General features: G+C 31.5%; 1 long non-coding RNA gene across 1 annotated transcript; it reads right to left on the bottom strand.

Annotated features, from left to right (window-relative positions):
- Positions 1 to 2,246: 2,246 nt before the first annotated feature.
- Positions 2,247 to 6,091, bottom strand: LOC139482174 (uncharacterized). The gene is made up of 3 exons (XR_011654786.1): positions 5,418 to 6,091; positions 3,540 to 3,581; positions 2,247 to 2,703 (listed from the first exon to the last, which is right to left on the bottom strand). It is a non-coding gene; the product is annotated as an uncharacterized lncRNA (long non-coding RNA).
- Between the last annotated feature and the right edge of the window lie 11,863 nt (positions 6,092 to 17,954).

The raw sequence follows: 17,954 nt of genomic DNA, 5'->3' as shown, positions 1-17,954 counted from the left end.
TTTTGGAGAAATAAAATAACATCGCAATACGTAATATAATCTGACAATATAGACACTAAATAATATCATCATCTGAAATTTATACAACAGATTTTCTATCATTACAGTCATTGATTTAAGTATCGCTTAAATTTTGAATTTAAAGAAAATCATGGAGCAGATGTTAAATGAATTCAGCAAAATGCTTCAGTAGTTTATTTTGACTTCTTAACCTCTGTTATTCTCTTAGAGAAACATTCAAACTATTGTTTAATTGGCGTATTGAAGCATGACATAAGCAACACGACGGGTCCCACATGTGAAGCAGGATCTGCTTACCCTTCCGGAGCATTTGAGATCACCCCTAGTTTTTGGTGGGATTCGTGTTGCTTATTCTTTAGTTTTCTATGTTGTGTCATGTGTTCTATTGTTTGTCTGTTTGTCTTCTTTCATTTTTAGTCAAGTGTTGTCAGTTTATTTTCGATTTATGCGTTGGACTGTCCCTCTGGTATCTTTCGTCTCTCTTTTACATCACTAGGGTTTTCAGAAATTAAATTAAGCTTCAGATCTATTGATGAGGCCTTTTCAGAATGTATCAACATATTTATATCTCTATATTCGTTATTATTAGTGCCATGTTCCTGTACCAAACAGTAAATTTGATATTCAAAAAAGACATGTTATTGATAATGGTTATCCAAAGCTTTATTTTATTTAAAAAAATCATTATAAAAGTTTATTATTGAATTTTGATTCCAACTGTAAGAAATCGACATATGACCTATATATATATATTCAGTGGTCAGTGCTTCGGTACAGATATAATTAATTACATACTAGCATTCGTTTTCAAAATTCTTCTTTCATAAATTAAGATATTATTAAGAAACTAAAAAAAAACCTTTGACAAAGGAGAACCGAACAATAGGGACATCCAAACTCATAAGTCGAAAATTAAATGACAACTCTATTGCAATAAAAGAACAAGACAAAAAGATATCAACAGTATTATGAACACAACATAATAAACTATAGACTGAGCAAAGTTTAACTAAAATGAACATGCATATTATGTTTAGGTTCTTTGTGATCATATTGTTGATTACGTTGTATCGTATTTACGCTTTCTTTGCCTCCAAACGTTTTTCATTTATTGACATTGTCGATCTGGTAAGCATCTTGTAAAAAGGGTCGACAGATACCAGAGGGACATTCAAAATCATAGATCAAAAATAAACTGACAACGGCATGGCTAAACAATACAAAACACAAAAGTTCACAAAACATAACATAAAAAATTAAGACTAAGCAACACTTACCCCTCTAAAATTGGGGGTGATCGCAGGTGCTCCCGAAGGGGAGGGCATATCCTACTCCACATGTGACGCATTGTAATCCATAACTCATACCGGTCGCTTTACAAGTTTATCATAGAAACAATAGCAACAATTGCATGTTCATGACACGGCCATATGTATTTATCTACAACAATAGTTTGCTATATTTTTCAAACAAAACTATGTTTTGTTTTCTTTCAAAAAGTATTCTAAGGCTTTTCAATTGGATCTTAGCAATCCATATGTTGAAAGGCTCATTTCTATTGATATATAGTCTGGATAAAGTTTGTTTATTTGGTAATAGATTTCACGTCGGTTGTCTTTTTTTCTCTCCAATTGTGAAAATATATAACATTTTTTAACATTTTAATGTAATTAAAATATATAACAAGTTGTTGGACAAAACAAACCTTTTATATCACCAGAAAATGAGAACGCTTCTCAACAGAATAATGCATAAGAAACCTATAGCAGTTCTGTGTCTATCGACGCAAAGTTCATTAAAATACTACCAGAAATGTGCAGGTGACGACCACTCTCCTATGTACCTTTCGTAAATTCTAAAATTGTATGAAACAAAACTGGAAAAAAATCACATTTTATTGTGTGGATTCCTGTGAAAACGACATATGATGATATGTTTATAAGATAATTATAAGGAGGTAAAATTATTAAAATATTAACAGTACGAACAATGTATTGCAATGTGAGTTTGCTTGTTACACTTTTCCACATATTTTATATTTCAACTCTTTTTATACAGTGTGATAGTCATATGAGCTTTGCTCCTCGTTGAAGGCCGTGTGGTGACACTATAGTTGTTAATTTCTGTGTCATTTTGGTCTCTTGTAGAGAGTAATCTCATTGACAATCATACCCCACCTTCTATATAAACTGTTGGTTGGTTTTTCACTTTTAATTTTTTTTATAACTAAATAGTTAGGTGTTTATTCTTTTGCAAAAGCACCACCAAAATGGACGGCTCTAATATCACATAAATATATAATAAGTACATATCTATCTTTGACATCATGACTTTTGATTTTTTTTACTAGTATATCTTCTTTAATCTTACTATGATATTTTATTTCTATTTATGTATTTCAAATATTCAACATATAATGATTTCTGCAGACAAATTGGAGCGCACATGCATATTTAATATACTCATCGGAAGTAATACAGAATTTATTAAGTTATAATGTAATATTTCAAAAATCCAGTTCATTTACTGTTCTGATAGGCTTTTCTTTATTTAATGTAGAAGATACTTTTCTTTTCTTGCGCTCTTCTGTCGAGATATTCAAAGTTATATACCAGCATAATTTAAACATGAACCCAAGAACGAGGCAGCTCCCAAATCCTATTAAAATCCAAATCCAAAAATCTGCAAAAGAGATCGTTTTAGATATACATGTCAATAATTGAAAATTAGGAACAAATTAGCGCAGAATGGTATCACACAGTCAGTGGTCAAAAACGAAAGAACATATTTCTCATGATGAAATGCTTCGAGTTTTCACCCATGGTTTCACTCAATATCTAATATTTTAATTAAAGGGGATCATTTATACGCAGAACTACAGTTATCACAAAGTATTAATTACAGTTTTATGACGACTCATATCTTCGTGCCTTTATCTAACTAATTGGTTGGTTTTTTTTTACATATTTTGTTTGTTCATTTGCTTTTGTCGTTCAGATTACACGTACTAGTACCAATTTGCTAAACTTGTCATTCAGGAGCATATTCATTTATTTTCCTATTGATCTTTAATCCATTTGGCAAATTCGATCGAGTACGCATCATGTATCTGTCGCTATTAAATTCTATATAGAAAAAAAAATGCTACAAAGAACGGTCGCTAAATCCAAAACTAAATTATAGCCTTAAGTACAAACGCAAATAAAGACAATAAAAACTTACACTTTAAATTATAGAGTGTATTTTCTGTTCAAAGATGTGTGATTTGGTTTGAACATGTGTTTCTCACTTCTTTTGTGTTTATGTTATGAACTAAGGCAACAGTAGAGAACTAAAAATGTTATTGTACTATATATAATGTTATTTGAACAAACATTCATTCTATCTAAAGACCTAACTGCACTAGAAATTGTAAAAAAATCATTGCTTTAATGGACAAAAAATAATATTAAAATGGACGATATACACTCAATGATAAATTATCCTCAATTATTTCATATTAAGTAGTTTTCGCTTACCGATTTTGCATAATGAATGAAGATCTGTATCTTCCCAGGTATCTAGAAATAAAGATAACGCAAATACTTATGGTAGAACGACCTTGATGATGTACAAATTTCACCATGTAATGCATGTAAAAGTTATATCATATTGGAAAAATCTTCAAATATTAAAAAAAATCATCACTTTTAAAAAATCTTTTTGTGGTCTTTCATTTTTGTGCATATAGTTTAGGGGTAAATTAATGCATATGAACCGTTGATTCGAAAAAAAAACATGATTAATCTCAATATTCAAACTATCGTGTGCAAACAAGTTTTGAAATTTTCCTGAAGGTTATTAAAAAAGGGGAGATTCAAAAACTGGCCTGGCAAAACCAATTGCTTGACTTTATCAATTTGTTTTAACGGAACTTGGTAAAGCCATTTCCCGAACATCCCTCACACGAACGTATTTGCATGTTGTAGCTGTATTATAAAAGTAGACTTTTGGGTACGCTATCCTCCGTAGAAAAGGAGTACTGTATTGGCTCCATATTATTTACATATCGATCAAACTTATCACACCTGGTGAACAGTCTAGTCGAAAGAATCCGATTTATTATTTGTTTTTACATTTTTCATTATTGTAGAATAACGTTACAAATGGTTATAATAAAAGATAAGTCACATGCAAGGAATCGAATTTGAATATTGAATTATAAATTGCCAGGAAACTCTAATGTTAAATTCAATTTATTATAATGCGTTCGTGATTTGTACCCGTCACCTGCATCATGCATTGCCAAATAGAAATTTTTGATACAGAAGACAAACTTATATTTAAAACATCCGCTATCTCACTCAGCACACGGGTTAACGTATACGATGCCGGAGATATTTTTATTGAAATGTCTTTGGTTATTGAAAGCAAATTTAAAGCTTTTTATGTATTCCTAAATTGTGAAAAGAGAAATATACCTTCGTGTATAATTGCTGGCGATATTTCAATTTGATTTTCGCAAGCTAAAACACAACATTCATAGATATAAAACGATGAGGTATGTGTGACAAGTCATAATTAGTAAATGTAACCAATTTTAGGTCAAAGCAAGGTCTTTTAAAAACACTGACCCTTAGCTCACACCAAACAGCATGCTATAGAAGACCCCAAAAATGACTAGTGTAAAACCATTCAAACGGGAAAAAACAACGGTCTAATCTATATAAAAACGTTAAACGAGAAACACTTATGAACCACATATCAAACGACAACCACTGAACATCAGGTTCCTGACTTAGGACAGGTGCAAACAAACTCCCCTGGTTTAAACGTTTTGATAGTTACCAACCTTCACACTTAACTGTGAAAATAGTGTTACATCACAACATAGAAAGACACACTATAAAATATCAATTGAAATGGCTTATTATATGAATGTTCATTCGGAAAAAAAATAATAACACAACAACGAAATTAAAAGAGAAATGTGTACCCATGTGTTTTTGTAAAGTGTTTCTCGTTTTGGCCTGAAAATAATTCTCTATTAATAGTGACGTTTGAATGCGATTGAAAATGAAAATTATACTGGTCATAAGATTGGTTATATGAAAAAAAATCGTAGTCAATTGTCTTGCCTCTACAAATTCATTCAAAAAAAGCGTGTACTACAGATACAGCAATCTGAAAGCAGAACAAAGCAGTTTGCAACATGAAAATATAATTGCATATTTTCTTGTTATTTAAAATAAAAACATAAAAAAAGTTTGAAATTGTGAAGTTTCCATTCCCGTTTGTTACATCGCCGTGCAGTTATTCACGAAATTCCTAAAAACTTCTACAAATTTCTGTCGTAAGCTGTAACCGATAAATTGAATCCCACTAAAAAAAATTTACATGCTTAAATATAATGTTACCTGATGTTTGCTGACACGCAGCATTTTTAATTTGCGTTTCTATCATAGCAAGTTCGTCAAAATTTACAACCTTAACTACATTCTAATGGTCACTTGCGATTCCTGTTAGTTCTAGTATGTCTATCCCAGAGCCAATTCCGACCGAAATTACTTGTGCTCCTAACAAATGAAGTTGTTCTGCTCCTTCTTTGTCTGATCTGGGATCTGTGACTTTCCGTCAGTTAAAATGATAACGATTCTTTTTATGTTAGACCGTCCACCATTTGCAAAATGAAAAAAATGTTGTGTTACAAATTCTAGTGCTAAGTGAGTATTCGTGGCTCCTGGTCTATTCGCAATATTATCTATAGCATTTATGAGTCATTGTTTGTTCTGATATTCATTTAGACTAAATTCATTGTTAACTGTATCTGAAAATGTTACAACACTAAACTGAGTTCTAGTGTGACCAATAGAAAACCTGTTTACGAAGTCTTTAACGAAGTTAATCTGTTTTTTTGAAATGCAAAAGTCCAACACTTCTGGAGGAATCAAGTGCAAAAACTATATCCGCTTTGAGGTTAGCTTGGCAATCTTTAAAATAGAAACACTCCATTAAAACAGATAATTATAAATATAACGTTCAAATGATCATCTTTCTATATATAGAACTTCAAAAACATAAAATAATTTGCAACAGGTTTAATACGACAAAATCCGGTTGCATACAAAAATAGCTCGAAAAAAATATTCCCCTAACAGTTGTAGGTAATTGGACAGGATGAAACTTTACTCATGCTAAGTATTTCTATATTCGAAACACAAATGAATTATGCACTAATAGGGGAAAATCAATATTGGTATCAAACCTAATATGGGGAGCTGTAGTTGCACCTTACACCTTGTGAGTACTCTCATGTGTTAAAATTTCTTTCTATTTAAGTGAAATATTACCCAAAAAAAAATGAAATATTCTGAGTGGATTGAGTCTTCAAAACACATTTTATGAGAAAATATATAGAGACTATACCATGAATGTTAGTTGACAGAACAAGCCATACTTAGTATTCTGGGAGTTTTTCTCCTTATTTCTTATATTCTGCTATAATAGAAAAAAAATTCCTAAGAAATACTTTAAATTAATATATATAGTTATAAGAAAATGAAATTATTTTTAAAGCAGTAACAACAAATTAATCACTATCATAAATGAGTGAAATTACCCCATTATATTTATTTGTCGGCATGAACAGCTGACATTTTGAGGAAATGAGAGGTATGAATAGATAAAAAAAAAAAACTTATAAAGAAGACATAGAGGTCCATTGGTGTAATACCACCAAATAATGTTACGTCACATCTGGTTGCATTGGAAACTAGGTCGACAAAAATATTCCCTTGAATTTGACAGTAGTTGGTAATTACTGCTACATTTTATTGCAGTAAAACATTTCTGGGTCATACACATATATCTTGGGTATTTCAAAGCACCATTGATATTTTTATTTGGAGTTTCTAAAGAAAATTTTAAAACTTGATGTTACATGGTTACTTAAGATTGTACACAGGTTAAATAAGGAGGGAATTTGATTGGTTAGTTTACAGTGATGGTTATTTTCTTATATGCAATGAAATGTTTTGTGAATTTTTTTCTATAGTACTGGACAGTTCAATTTAAAAAAAACTAAATAAATACAATTCACGAGGAATTAAAAGTCAGCAATCATGAAGCTGCAACACAAATATATGAGATCAGCGCATGAATTTTTTAAAACAAAATGATGTTTGAATATTATAGACAACTTAACTCTTGAAAATTATATTCATAATTAACTGCTAACTGCATAGATAAACATAAATACTGCTAAAATAATTTACTTTGTTCTGCAAAACGTAAAAGTGTAAATAAAACAATAATTGGAAATGTCCACATGTTTGCTTTAAAACAATTTAAGAATTAATATTTGAAATATCAAGCTAGCATATTTATTAAACTATGGGATAAATATGTCCGACCTCATATTTGTACGAAGATATATGTAAGCAACCTTGAAGCCCCGGATTTATCTTAAACCCTTAATTACTCATACCAGAGTATACTGAAGCCGTAGCATTATTGTTAGTTTATCATGTTCGTTCGATTAAAAATTACTTTGTCCAAAATGTGAAAATTAATGAAAAGGTATGTAAAGTGATAACATTCAAAATGATAAAGTATTGATTTCAACTTATTTTGAGCCTTGTCCAGAAAGTAATTGGACTTTCAAGTTATGTTCTATATACTTTTCGACTATATATGACTATTAATCATTTACTTTCTAAATAGGGAGGCATAACAGAGATAAGAATTTTCAACAGTATTGATTTCAACTTATTTTGAGCCTTGTCCAGAAAGTAATTGGACTTTCAAGTTATGTTCTATATACTTTTCGACTATATATGACTATTAATCATTTACTTTCTAAATAGGGACGGCATAACAGAGATAAGAATTTCAACAATAAAAATGTTCGTGACAGTGAGTTAACATATCCAAATTACAATTACAAACAAAACACGCAATAAAAACAAAAATCAATGAACGTATTATACAACATTCTACACATTATAATTTATAATTGGTCAAATAAATGTCCTGTTGAATCTACTCAGTGAACATGTGTAACAGCAAACAAAATATACAAGTATATTAGTAAGGCTCAACTTAACATACCACATTCCTTGTTTGCATGCAAAAAATAATCGGTGGTGGGGGTGGGGTGAGTTGTAACGGTTAATCGAAACAAAGGGAACAACAAACAGCATTTTGTAAAATTAAATACCGAGCCTCTTACTTACAGGGAAAATCCCTTATGATATACATATACACGATAAAAAATTGGCTTCAAATATTTGACCACTTCAACTTGTATAACTTAAATGTTCTTATCTTGGAAATTTAAGCAGCTGCTCATTGACGTCTACAATTTTAAAACTTAATCAATGATGGGCGAAAGATACCAGAGGGACAGTCAAACTCATAGATCGAAAATAAACTGACAACGCCATGGCTAAAAAATAAAAAGACAAACAGACAAATAATAGTACACAAGATACAACATAGAAAACTAATGACTAAGGCCGTGTTCACACCAAACGCTTTGTACATTAAACATATTTATAATTAGTTTAATTTAATGTATTACTTGATTTATTTCACTTGACGGGGTGGGTTTTAACCGGTTCGCTAATAAAAGACAAGTCCATCTATAGACCGGTGTTTAGGGATAAACTCAACAAGGAAGTGTCCAGTTATTCGTCCCGTATCATACAATCAGTTCTTTTGTATATCCGTTTGATGACACTGATAGATGAACAAAAATTAATTTATAATTGTAACGGCAAGCGTCCTTATCACACACATCTTTAAATAGATTGTCCTTATGCAAATTAAAACGTAAGCTCCGCCCGATCATTAATAGTTATCCCATAAGGACGTGGTGTGTCAGTGTAAGATCACCCCGATGGCCGGAGGCCAGAGGGTGATCTAACACTGACACATCAAGTCCGAGTGGAATAACTATTTTACATCCCAGCTGTTTTAGATTAGACGAAAAACCATTTACAATTCATAAAATCTGGTTTAGAACGCCACACAACCATTACAATATACTTTATATCTTACTATATGATGTATACCCTTTATGACCCCCAAACACGATGAGTAGATATCAAACAATGTCAACTCGCCCCACTTGCCAATCGGCCCACACTATATCGCCACTTTATAAAAAAAAATCGCCCCACTCTTGTTTACCGACTCGCCCCACTTTTGAAAAAGTGTTAAATCAAATTGAACAATCAGTCTGAAAACTAACCTATTAACGAAAAAGGTTTAAACCCAACTGAATAAAAGTCTGACAACTCGCCCCACTTATAAAAAGATCTTGCTTCCTTTAAGTATGTCAAATTACTATTAGTTCGTATCCAGTCATCCTGGTGTAGTGGTTTGTGTCATGCCTTGATATGCTAAAGGTCTTGAGTTCGAATCCCAGCATATACACTGGATTTTTTTCTACGTGAATTTTGATAGATAGTCTTTACCGTATAATTAATTATAAGTTTCCCGCCAAAATGTTACAGAACATTAAAGGAAAGCATACATAACAAAGAATCTCACACATTCTACTGGGGTGATCTGGTAGGTGTGATCCGGCTAAGATCACCCCTGTTAGAACAAAGGAGCTGGGATGTAAGTTGAAATAACATCGGTAATACACTGGTTTCACATTAAAATTGTTCACATCTATACACCTGGTTTATGTACCTGTGCATCAGTTTTGTTCACACTTATAAACTATATGTCATTTAAATGTTCATTACATAGAATCGAATTAAAATTTCTTGGACATCTTTTCTAGCAGTGATAAAAGCCATTTTGATGATTTGCACCTATTTTAAAGATACTAAACATGTCGTGATTATCAGAGGCGGATAAAGGCATTTTTTTAAATGCATTGGGTTCCAAATATTGATCGTCCGAAAAAGGGGGTTCCAACTTCTGGAAACCGCCACTAATCACGCAATAAATTACGTAGGCTACAAACGAAGAAGAAGGATTGAGATGTTTAGAGTGTTTTAGTTATGTATTTATGAGTGAATCGTTAATTGACCAGTGGCAAATATTTCTGTATACGTCCAGTCAATTCGGGGAGACATTTTCAAATAAATTTTGTGTTTTGCCTTTGATGATGCTTTGAGTCTGGATTAGGGGTTCAGGGAATGACCATTCAACTAAAAAAAAAGGGGGTGTTTTTTTTTCCATAAAAAATATTCTGATTCTAAAATTGATCTTAATCCAGATTTTCCACATACCTTTAGTTATAGCTATGCGCGAAAAAAATTCTGTGTCGAACATGAAACCATAGCCCCCTTTCCGCGTGTGGTTAAATAGTTGCTCCCTAATAAGGATACTTCAAAGCTTTTTTGTATAAAACAAACCAATTAATATATCCAGTTTAGACAAATAATTCGTTAAAAAAACTACACAAATAATTGTTACAAATAATAATTTGATTAAAAAAGCGTTCTTCCTTAAATATACATGGTAAAATGCATGTTCTAAATATATTGTTTTGAGTACACTAACCCACACAAGTTCTACATTGACTATCGACTGCATGTAGACAAAACATGATTTAAACTACATGTAAACATTGAGTTTTATCAATTTGAACGTAATTGTGTTATGTTTACGTATGAATTACACTAACACAACACCGAGTTTATGTCAACGAGAAGACAGCCTTAGCAACACGAACCCCACCAAAACCTGGGGGTGATCTCAGGTGCTTTGAAAGGGTAAGTTGATTCTGTTCCACATGTGGCACCCGTCGTGTAGCTCATGATGTTACAAACCCGGTAAAAAGTATAATTTGGTAGGTCACATTCGTGGTGAAAAGGGAAGTGGATTGAAGTACGACATAAGGAACATATCCTACATCATCTGTGAAACGGATATTGCGTAACGGTCAACCAACTCATGGTGGCGTCCGTAAAATTTACGAAAGGATGATTTCAACTTCATCATGTTTAACTCTTGGTTTATTAGCTTCCTTGTGAGTAGCACAACCCTCTATCAAGGAAACATGACAGAAAATACAAGCACGGTAATAATCCATAGTAGGCATGTTAATCCTTTAAATTTTTATTGAACAAATGACCAAAACTAAATTCGATTTTATAAGATCAGCTAAAAAACATTTCTCTAAATATTCAAAAGAGACCCTTAAAATAGGGAATAATGGGATATATGGGTATATAATAATGAGCGTCACGAATTAGTATGATGTTTATCTTGTTTACGTCATGTATCTATGATGAGTATTTGACACAGAACGTTCAGAAACCAACAATCAATCAATCTGTGATGGGTTTTTTAATGTCACAGCAATCGAATAACATAAAAGAGGGGCGAAAATTACAGAGGGGTATTCAAACTCATATATAGAAAATAAACTGACAACGCCATGGCTAAAAAAAAATACAAACAGACATATACTAGTAATACTAAGCAAGACACAACATAGAAAACTGAAGACTAAGCAACACGAACTCCACCAAAACAGGAGATGATATCAGATGCTCAGGAAGGGTAAGCAGATCGATACTACTATACATGTGACACCCGTCATGTTGCTCATGTTAATACAAACCCGGTAAATAGTCTAATTTGGTCGGTCATATTAGTGAAAAGATAACGGGATTGTAGTAACGACATAAAGAACAAATCCGATACCATCTGTGAAACAAATACTCCGTAACGGTCAACCTGTGATAGCGTCCGTAAAATATACGTAGGGCGGATTTCAACCTTTACCATTTGGAACTCTTGATTTAATAGCTTCCTTGTGAGCAGCAACCCTCTATCAAAGAAATCATGATAGGAAAAACTTATGAACCACATAAACAAACGACAATTACTGAACATCAGATTCTTGACTAAGGATAGGTGCAAACAATTGCAGCGGGATTAAACGTCTTAATGGCACCAAACCTTCTCCCTTTAATGAAATAGTAGTTTAACATAATAACATAGAAAGACACACTATAAAATATAAATTTGAATGACTTAACTCAATCAAAATACGAAATGACACAAATAAACATACAATGAAGGAAGTTCGAAATTGGGAAACTGGAATCATCTCTTTTGTCATAAAGTTTTGATTTCAACCGACCCGCATTGTCAATTTTTAGATATAGGTCAAGATTAAGAGAGACGAATCCTTATAAATTTGAAGAAACGCATATACTCCCCACGGACTTTTTAAAATCTGATTCCACAAAATTTTAAGTTATTTTGTGTTTAAAAGGAGGAGGACATGATTGGTACAACAACAAATGGAACATATCTGTTGATTCCTTGTGCGGAAACATTTAGTACACAAACAACCTAAGACAACGACATATAATGGAATTTGATACCACTGTCATACAAGTGAGAGGTTTAGCTATATAAAACCAGGTTCAATTCATCATGTTTCTACATTTGAAAATGCCTGTACCAAGTCAGAAATATGACAGTTGTTGTCCATTCGTTTGATGTTTTTTATCATTTGATTTTGCCATTTGATTAGGGACTTTCCGATTTGAATTTTTCTCGGAATTAAGTATTTTTGTTATTTTACTTTTGACGGTTGAATGCTAGTAAAAGGTTTATAATATTCTGAATCTTTTTGATGAAAATTTTTATCAGTTTGCTTATTCCACTGAAAATTTTAATTCAATTGTCACTCAAATGATTAAAGCTCTTTCTGAAGCGCAAATGTTTGGAAGAATGGAACCCAACGTGACCGTTGGCCAACTTTTCGTGTTATTATTTTTCGTTTATGGCGTGAATTCAAATTTAATAAACAAATTGTACCAGTTAACATTTTCTGCCTTCAACTTTTAACTTTAATTTGAATTTTATCAAGAAAATTACATTTTAAGTCGTGAAATAAATATATCAGATTACACTTTTGTGTATTTGAGATATTATAAGCATTTATGTATAAGCTATGAAAGGTCATTAATTTTAAAATGATAAACAAAATATTTACCTTTATATAAAAAAAAAAATAATACATATTTTCAACTAAATTAGGTGTTACCTTTCCTTGCACTAAAAACTTTTTCTATATCATAATTCAAAGTTAGCAAAATCATTAATACTTTTTTACTATAAACCTTCAGAATCATACTTTAATCGATAATTGAATCTACGGATGCATTCTATCGTCGGCTTGATATAGTGTTGTAAAACAGTACGTAATGATTGGTGGCATGTAGATGGAATACATACCTTGCATATCACCTATTTGTGTAGGTCGCAAAGGATGATTACCATGCAGCCACTTTAAACGTTTTTTTATTTTGTACATCTAATCTGTGACAAGTAACTTGTCGCTTAGAACACGGCTTCGATATTAATCATTCGTGTTATTGGCTCTATACAATGTTTTCATAATTTCTATGAGCGTCACTGATGAGTCTTATGTAGACGAAACGCCCGTCTGGTGTACTAAATTATAATCCTGGTACCTTTGATCACTATTCTACGGAGGCGATTCGGCATGGTACCAATAGGTATATTCAGGCTTTGCTATAACCACGGGTTATAATAATACATTAACTTCTTCATTGTACAGGGAATTACTGTGAACCTTATAATCAGCTTGACTTTACCAAATGACAATACAAATTCTAAAAATACTGGCTAAAGAAATAAGGCGTATGTTTTTTTAATTGAGGCACGGAGCCGCGATGTAGCGGGTATCTGTTAGTCTCTATAACGACCTCCATAACCTATCAATATGTTTAGCTTATTTTGATTCCTAACTAATGCTCTTTCGACTTAAGGTGGTAGCCAACACTTTCAGTAAAATTAATTTGGCTCGTTTAATTTTCATAAAATTTTGATAAAGTATTTACTTTGACCCTTTAACAAAAATATAAAAAATTCAAAAAATTTGAACCAAGCGTTTTATCAGAAAAATTACACAGGTTATAAAGCAGTTTGACAAACACTAATTTTGATCATTGAGAAGCTTTATATTGCCTTCACAAGGCAACGTAACATTCTGAAATAGTTTTTAAAAAAGGTGGGATTTTTTTTCAAAAGATGCAAGATCTAAAAACAAATCGGTATATTTTTTTTCATGTGATGCCCAATTTGTAAAAAAAAATACATTTTTCAAAATCATTTATTTTATTGTAAAACATTATTTGATACATTTCGTGCTTTAATATTCCTCGGTAAAAGGGTACCAGATCTTTTATGATCCTTTTCAAGATCATAAAAAATAGCACCAGATGTTTCATGATCTGATTTTTTTCTTGTACCAATATTTCCATTTTGCAAAGTTTTTTGATGACATAAAAACAAAATAAACTTGTAACAACCATTTTGAACCGTAAAATTGAGCGATATTTTAAAGAGAAAAGTAGTTAGTGCATTCAAAATAGGAAAACAAATCATGTTTGTATACATTATTTCTTTGAAAATTTCGATGAGCAATTGCCTTAGTAGTTTTGTAAATAAAGGCAACAGTAATATACCGCTGTTTGAAAGTTATAAATTGATTAGGATAAAACAAATCCAGGTTACATACTTAAACCGAGAGAAACTCATCAACTTAAAAAGAAGACAACGAATCATCAGAAACACTGAAGTGCAACCAAAAATAAACGACAATGCAACACACTCAGAAACGAATTATAAAATAAGAAATGCCATTTTTCTGTCTTGGTACAGGACATTTTAAGAAAGAAATGGTGGGTTGAACCTGGTTGGTTTTGTGGCTAGCCAAACATCGCGGTTTTATGGAAATGTTAAATATAACACTAAAATGACAATATTGCATGGCAGGAATACAGTACAAATAAATGCAAGAACATTCACGACGGAGAAATACACAAGTAAATATTAGTATATTTCGGCAGGCTAACCACAGAGAAAAAACGAAAACGTACAACAACCTAGAACAGCACACATAACAGCACGACAAAACCACGAACAATCCGACAAAAGTGACGTCACAGCTAAATGTCTAAAAATTGATAAAATTAAGAATTGAAATAGGGAATGTGTCAAAGATACAACAACCCGACCATAGAGCAGAGACCATACAAAGGCCACCAATGGGTCAATCAAGATTAGGTTTGTAATTAAGTTATTTGATTTTTTTATATCAATTACAAGAATATTAATATAGAAATGTGTTAGTAATTTGATAATTAATTGTATTATTTAGCTATGTCGGCATTTCTTCTAAATCAAACTGTAAAACAAATATATCGTATACATATAGTTGCTTTAAACTAAAATCTTATAACTTTAATGTGATTAATTATCTTTACTTTTACATACGAATAGAAATTTAAAAAAAAATAGAATTACAACTACAAACAATAAGACATTGAACTATAGATATAGAAAGATGTGGTGTGAGTGCCAATGAGACAACTCTCCATCCAAATAACAATTTATAAAAGTAAACCATTATAGTTCAATGAACGGCCTTCAACACGGAGCCTTGGCTCACACCGAACAAAAAGTCCGATTAGAATTACAAATACAACATAATAACTAATTACATGAATGTTAGATAAACAAATACCGTGAAACGTCTTATAACAATGCCAATTCACACTCAGCAAAACATATTCAGGAATAGGTCATGTTCGGTTTTTAAGAGACCATACGACGTAAATATTAAACCACAATCTAAGACGTGGTAAAATGTCCTTAGTTAGTTTAGACACAGACTCTCGTATGGGTCAACCAATTCGTGATGGTGTTCATAAAATTAACGGAGTGTCAGTTTTGATCTTTCCATGAGCTCTTCATAACTTTGTTGATTTTTCCTCCTCATAACATATGCATGCAGAAATTATTTCATTTACAATCCTCTACCAGATCTTTCATCGTTCAATCGCAATACGTGACAACTGTTAGTTTATCTTTCATGATCTATTTTCTCGATATACCGAAAGACAAAAGTAAAGATAGCAATTTTATCAATTTAGTCTAGAAAGCTTTTAAAGGCATGTGGCTTTTATAAGTCGTTTAACATATATCCATGCAGACATATTTACTTGAACATATTTTACAGAGGCAGAAGCTTGATATGATAATGTTTTTTGCAATTCAAAGCCACCTTTAGTAATTTTGTATTGAATCAATAAGTGAAGTGTCGCTTGACCACATACCGAAAATAACCAAACATGTCTCATAGTTTCGAGTACTGTTCACTTAGAAAAACTAAAATAGTCGTATGCTATATGGAAATACAAAAAGTTTATTTCCTAGTAGAAAAATACCAAAATACTGATATTTTCTGCATTTTTTATTTTTACTAAGCGATTTAGGTTGCTCATTTTTTTTATTATTCATGAATTGAACCAGTCTAAAATTTATATCACTGCTACTTCATATAACCAAATATCGATAGTCCACAATGCTGTTACATCTTTGGAATCCATTTTGCCAATGTAAAATATAGGAAGAACCCGATCAAAGTTGTGTAGATATAATAACTTCGTTGTCTTACAGTGTTCGAAATATACAACCACGTTTATTTCACATTTGCGATTATCGGGTTTTATTTCACTGGAAAATTAAATGTATTTAATTCGAACCAATGTAATAAATATTTTATTTCACATCCTTCAGGAAATGTGAAAATGGCACAAAAAGTAGAGAATAAAATTCACCATTATTTTTTCATGTCGCTTCTTAAGAAAAGACTATGGTTGACTTTAATTTGACTTTAATTCAGTTGATCGCAAAAAAATATAAATAATAAAATAACATTATTAAAATGTACATATTTGATAAAATCATAAAAAAATATTCCTTTTTTCTGATTTATTTTATATGAAAAATAATGTTGAAAAAAAGCATTTTGCAGCTTAAAATCATGGTTAAGAAGTAAGGGTTAAAATGATCTGAGGTTGCTATGGAAATCGATGTGAATAGCACCAAAGTTTTGCTACTCTTTGTTTCTAAGTTTAGTAAGGGTGTGAAGTTGGAAGAAAATCCATTACCAAGTGTCTCACACTCCCTACATGTATATGTAAGAGTTAAAATAGTTACAGAAAACCAGTATTAAACGTAAAGAATGTGCATTTAAGAGATTTTGGTCAAAGACGCACTGGGTTTTTTGCATGAAATTTTCCCGGCATGGATAATTTAAAATACAAAAGGAGAATGATAATTATATGTAAAACCGAGCCTATCGTAACCTAGCTTCGACAAAGACAGAAATTAATAAACAGCTGCGCGATCAGCGCATGATACGCCCGACGTCTTGTGTGGAAGTTTTATGCAATAATCATAAAGAGTTTCTGAGAAAGTTACAAGCAATTACCGTTTTTTTTTTTGAGACACGGCGGGACATGTGAACCCCCCCCCCCCCCCCTGTTTTTTTTTTAACAAAAAACTTAATATCACAAAATAAATTTTTTAATCAAATCAAAAAGTATACAGATCTTAAGATTAATATAACAAAGAAGTATGTACAGTTTCAAGCAATAATCATAAATTGTTTTTGAGATACCGCGACATGAAAAAAAAAACATCCCTTTTTTGACAAAATACTCAATAATTAAAAAATAAAATTTTTAGCTATCACCAAAAAGTATACAGATCTTTAGATTAATATAACAAAGAAGTGTGTAAAGTTTTAAGCAATAATCGTAAATCATTTTTGAGATACGGCTCGACATGAAAAAAACCTCCACCTTTTTTACAAAATACTCAATAACTCAAAAATGAAATTTTGAATCATCACCAAAAAGTATACAGATATTAAGATTAATATAACTAAGAAGGGTTTAAAAGTTAAAGCATTAATCAAGAATCGTTTTTGAGATACTGTGCGACATGTGAAAAAAAATCACACCACTGTTTTAGTTACAAAGTGCCGTAACTCAAAATCTTATTTTCACCAAAAAGTATACAGATCATTTGACCATCATAAGAAACAACTATATTAAGTTTCGTGAAATTTAGATAAGTCGTTCTAAAGTTAC

This window comes from Mytilus edulis, chromosome 1, assembly GCF_963676685.1.
Source record: "Mytilus edulis chromosome 1, xbMytEdul2.2, whole genome shotgun sequence".
Classification (NCBI taxonomy): domain Eukaryota; kingdom Metazoa; phylum Mollusca; class Bivalvia; order Mytilida; family Mytilidae; genus Mytilus; species Mytilus edulis.
This window is presented reverse-complemented; position numbering and strand designations above follow the sequence as displayed.